General features: G+C 45.7%; 1 pseudogene; it reads left to right on the forward strand.

Annotated features, from left to right (window-relative positions):
* Positions 1–2246: 2246 nt before the first annotated feature.
* LOC149105430 (uncharacterized) lies at positions 2247–5116 on the forward strand (annotated as a pseudogene).
* Positions 5117–5570: the final 454 nt, after the last annotated feature.

The following is a 5570-nucleotide window of genomic DNA, read 5'->3' on the forward strand; positions in this document are numbered from 1 at the left end:
TCCATGCCATTCCTTATTTTTTGATCGGGATCATTTGCGGTCCAATATGGGGATCATTTCCGCTCCGGGGTCATTTCTGGTTCAATTTGGGGATCATTTGCGGTCCGGGATCATTTGCGGTCCTGGGATCATTTGCGGACCCGTACAGAACTCTCCAAACAAGATTTGGTAAAAGATAACATCTCATCAGTGTCTAACAGCGCTTAGTTTACGCGCAATGGTGTAAACTTATTTGTTATTTCTCATTTTCCGACTGGACTGTAATTTGATCTAATTTCACCTTTTACCTACAACTTCCCGATCCCACGCAAACCACGCACAGTCATATAAATATATTTCTAAAATAAACACAAAATACGCACCAAAACCCGTTTTCCCATCTACTTGCTATCGCTCCAGCTTTCAGCTAGCATTAAAGCATCCGTTGTAGAAACCAGATGTGTTTGAAATCTTCCTGAAAGGTCAGTTTATTTACAAAGTAACACAACAGCCAAGTCACGTGCACACCAAAGTGCGGTAAAATTATTGGCTACATGGAACTGGAAAACCAGGAACATATGAGACCAGTCCTGCTAGTGGCTTAGCTGTGCCATTTTGTGCCCCTAAGTGTTTGTATTTTTCACATGGCATTTTTCTGTAGCTACATTACGCTGCAAGGTAGGTCCAGCGTTTGCGGACAATCGAGCGACTATCCAGGACACCTCGAGTGCGTTAGCCTAAAAGACCAAACGAGAGATGTCAGCAGTCATTTGGCAAGCTTCAAACTAAGCGGGGATGAGGGTATTAATACAGAGATGAAGTTACTGTTGGCGAGAGCTGGTGAGTGGTGTCATTTATGCTATTTTTGAACCGGTAGTGCCCACATACAGATGAGATGTTTAGCTAAAAGTTGTCAATGTTTTAGGTGTGTTTAAAGTGGAAGAAGAGCACGAGTTGCTTAATATTTGTCCGCACCACAGAGCCGTTTATGGTATCCGTTGGAGGACAGGAAAATCTGTCTACACAGTCCCTGCAGAGATGGCCGCCCACAAATCAGCGAATGCTAAAGAATGTACCGAGTGAATAGCCACCAATGAGCAGTAATTTTCGAGGAAACCAAGATTCTCATTTTAATTGGATCGCGTGAGTTGTTTTATTTTTATCAGTTGCATATAGCCTAAAATGTTTACCAGATCTCGTACAAGTAGTTATACATATACATGTAACTGTTCCTATTTCGGAACCATGAGGGGTGAAACGGACTGACCTGTGAAGTAATCGCAAAGGGAAATAAGGCAAGGGATCGCGCGACAGAATGGAACAGTTATTTCTGTGGTCTTGAAGTCACTCTGATTTCGTAAGAGCTTTTTCGAGTTATTTTAATTGGCTGAGAAAATTCGCATTGTCCTCGAGCAGTATATTTTTCGGCAAGAAGTGAAAGGTTTATTGCTTCACTTTTTCAGCAATTTGCAAACAGTGTAAAGAGTTCGTGAGCAAACAGCTGTTGGAAAACAAGTCACTGCCGGACCAGAAGTCAGAAGCCTGTGGAACACCTTTGGCTGCGCCTGCGGCTGAACAAGCTGTACTACATGCTGAGTCATCTCAAGAACAATCCACGGTAAGAAGCTGACTAATTTTGCGCCGGGTGTTAATTTAATCATGCCAGCCCAAAACCCACCCCAACACCATCGCACACACTTCACAACATACACCCACATACCAAAAAGAAAATAAATACGCTTTTTAGTTACTATTGAAATTATTTTTACTTATAGCAGACATTGGTGGAAAAGGATCCCTCGGACAGCGATGTTTCATCTGAAGATCTGGCGGCAGAATTATCAAGGCTTGCAATTGAGGATGAGACTTTCCTTAGTCCAGATACAGATAGCATTGTTTCAAGCACGAGCGAGGAAACGCAAGCTGTGAAGGCAACGTCGGTGGTACCTCGAGAAAGGTTGAATGAGTATTTACTCTCCGACGGTATCGCTCCGATAGTTCAACCCTGGCTTGAGTGGGAACAAGTCTCTGACAGAACCAAGCAACGATACACCAAAAGAACGGCAGAGATCGTGTCCTCAGTCCTCCGCACAATCAGCCCGAAAGACGCAGGTTCTCTTTGGCAGGCTACTGTCTCGTCTGCTGCCATGAAGAAGGCCCTTGGTCTAGAAGACTTATCGCAGCCGTCAAAAGACTACCTCGAGGCTTTGGCAGAGGCTTACGGCAATGCAAATGGCTGGGACACGAGAAGGCAGATTCTGTCCATCATGGCAGGTCTTGCCAGCTAAAAGGCCATCTCAGTGTTTATACTAGGCTTGTCGAGATATCACTGCAGCATAGCCAACCTTCATCGCCTGTAGTTTGGGCGCGGCGCTTCCATGACCTACCAACCATTAGTGAGAGTAAGAGTTGAGCGGCAGCAGTTGGACCATTTTCTGTCCTTCATTACGAGTCCTCATTTAGTCCAAGATCTGCCTTTTGGACAGAAATGCTGACGCTTTCCTCAGGAAAAACTATTGAAATACCGAACGTCATCCGTACGCTTATTCCACAGAACATAGCGGGCCAGTACGAACAGTGCTGCGATGAGACGGGATTCGAGCCCTTCAGCGAGCGCACCATGTTGCGGATACTAGCAGAGTGCAAAGCTTCAGTGCGCAACTCTCTTCAAGGGCTTGATTACTTTGCCGCAGAAGGTGCTCGCGCTTTTGAAGACCTTGAATCCTTAGTGCGCCAGGTTAGCGAACTCGGGCTGGGAAAAGAATCAGATGCCATTGACACCCAATCCTTGAAGACTGCCAAATTGTATCTTAAAGGCGATTTCAAGCTAATAGTTGTTTTTTTTTTTGAAGACGTACGCGAGCAGTGCGAAAACCTAAATTCTACGCTTGCCGCCATTTCAGAAGCCGTAGCTAGAGCGCCGTTTCACACGGAAGACGACAGAGACGAAGCTGTATATCTTACCAATCACGCCACGTTTGCCATCCAGTCATGGGAATTTCATTTGTTACGATTAGCACACCAAGACCAGGCTCGCCTGGATGTCATCGTTGCCCTCAACCAAGAAACGGTTTTCATTGTAAACGACTGGGCAATGAAGTTCTTGCCGCAGAGGTACCGAGAGTCCCAAGCAGACTGGTTTGGCAAGCGTGCTATATCCTGGCACAGATCAGTCGCATACCGACGGGTAGAAGGGGTCCTACAGTAGCAAGGGTTCATCCACGTCATCCAGTCATGTAGCCAGGGAAGCTCTGTAGTCGTAGCCACCATGCACCACGTTCTAACCACACTTAAGCAGGAGCACTCGGAAATCAACACGGCCTTTTTTCGTCAGGATAAGACCGGGTGTTACTATTCTTCTCGCACAATCCTGGCGTGTCGACATATGGGAACACGTTGCGGAATTTGGGTGGCACGCATTGATTTTAGCAATCCACAAGAGGGTAAAGGTGCGGCACGTCGACTGGCTGCGTCACGCAAATTCCATATCAGGGCATACATAAATGAAGGACACGACGTGTGCACTGCAAATGACATGAAAATTGCTTTGATTTCTCATGGATGATTGGAGGAAGTCCGAGTGGTTTCCATGGACACCATTGCTGAGACGCAAGACACGGCCCAGACAGTAGCAAGTATCGCAAAGCTGAACAACTTTGGGTTTACTTGAACAGATACCGTTACTTGTTGGCGTGCATATGGTGTCGGTCCTGGTGATGTAATCAAACTGGATGTATCGTCTTTTAGGTCTTTTGGTGAGTAGCCAAAGCTTGTAGACATAATGTCACGATTTGTTCTACGGACTGACAAACTCTCTTATTTTTCCGTTACTACGGTGTTCTTCACAATTCGACCTTAATTAGATACAATAACGAGTGTGGAAACCTCCCTGATTAATAGTGTTAGGTACAGAGGGAGTGAGGGATGGGTAATGCTTTTCAGTAGTACCTCTTCAACACCTGTTATTACCAATAACAATAACTGCATTGTAACTTGTTCCTAGATTGAAATATAATGTGGATGTGTGTCTCATCATATTTCAGAACCTAGTCAGAGCGGACTAGTGGCAGCATTTTCCCCGGGAGACTTCAAACCTTTGGGCAACAAGTCGACCAAAGCCACAACTCCTGAAGCCAGCGCGGAGGAAATGCAGAACGTCAATCCAGAGGAGAGCAACAAAGTTGCTGGGGTTTATTCATGTCCCCAGGATGGGTGCGTGCGCATCTTTCAACAGGTATCGGCGCTTGAAAAGCACTTGTCCCTCGAGAAATGCACACGGTCCCCTGAGAGACATACTGTGATAGATCTAGCCAAAATGGGTTACAAGTCAGCCCTGGAGGAGGGCGTTGGCGTTTTACCAACCCTAAAAACCTCAACGCTTTCCCAAGATTACCCTATTGCAGCTGCCAAGGAGGGATGGGCTCTAAGAGCTGTCAAAAAAAGCTTATCGGTTCAGCGATAAACAAAAGTTCTACCTTTTGGCTAAATTTCGTATCGGCCAAACAACAGGCCGAAAGCTCGATGCGGAGGTCGTTGCTCGTGAAATGCGCCGTGCTCGTGGTGCTGACTGTCTGCGCCTTTTCCAGTCATCAGAACTCCTTACAGCCTCGCAGAGCGCCTCTTACTTTTCACGTCTTAATGCTGCCGCTCGCCAGCAAGATATGAATGAGTTAGATATCCAGGCATCAGAAGAGGAGACAAATTTCACTGGCGCCAGAGACGTGGCGGCCACAGCAAGCCAGATCCAGCATCCCATTATTGTATGACCAGTTCCATCTTTGCTCAATGGTGAAAGGTGATACCTTGAAGATGCTCAAGTTATCAATGCTGCAGCGTGTATGCGAGGGCCTGGGTCTAGATATACCACAGCCTCCCGTGCGCAGGAGAGCTCCGTACATGGAACTACTAAAGGACATAACACAGAACTGTTCTTGTCAACAATGAACAAACCTTACGATCCACAAGGACTGTACTGAGGCCTGATTACAAGAAGGGAGGGTACCGTATCAGTAGGGTTATCCTACCCCGAGTTAACAAGCAAAATCAAATTTTGATTTCAAGCTCTTAATCATCCAGACACCATTTTTTCCTTGATTTTAGAACGCGTTTGAAGGCAAGACTATAAACAATTCTGCTTAAGGATATTTTAGCGACAGTGGCAACAAACATATCGGAAACTTAAGCGCCAAACTAAATATAAACAATTTTGGTGATTAATTGTTGATCGTCAGTGTGTAGAACATATTTTGTTTCATGGAATTGAAATTAAGTTGTTCAGATAGCTGAGTTGTACCTATCCGAGTCTTTACAAGGACAACATATAACCCAGGTGCAAGGGTAACATTCACGCTCAGCTAGGGTTTGTCATGGTCGTGCATTCTGGCTGCCTCATAAGCACGCCGATACAAAACAACAAACTTTCGAGTGCTAGAGAAGTCTTATTGTTAGGATAACTGTGGCATTAGGGTTACCCTTCCTTTTTGCTCACAGACCCCTACGACGCCGACCACTCCCCTCTCGCTTGCCGCCAAAAACAATGTGTGAAAAATGGGCAGCAAAAGTTTGGCCACAATTTGTATTTTGCCTGTAAA

The sequence above is a fragment of the Orbicella faveolata genome, unplaced genomic scaffold (genome assembly GCF_042242905.1).
Source record: "Orbicella faveolata isolate gen_17 unplaced genomic scaffold, um_ofav_v1 contig_34, whole genome shotgun sequence".
Classification (NCBI taxonomy): Eukaryota; Metazoa; Cnidaria; class Anthozoa; order Scleractinia; family Merulinidae; genus Orbicella; species Orbicella faveolata.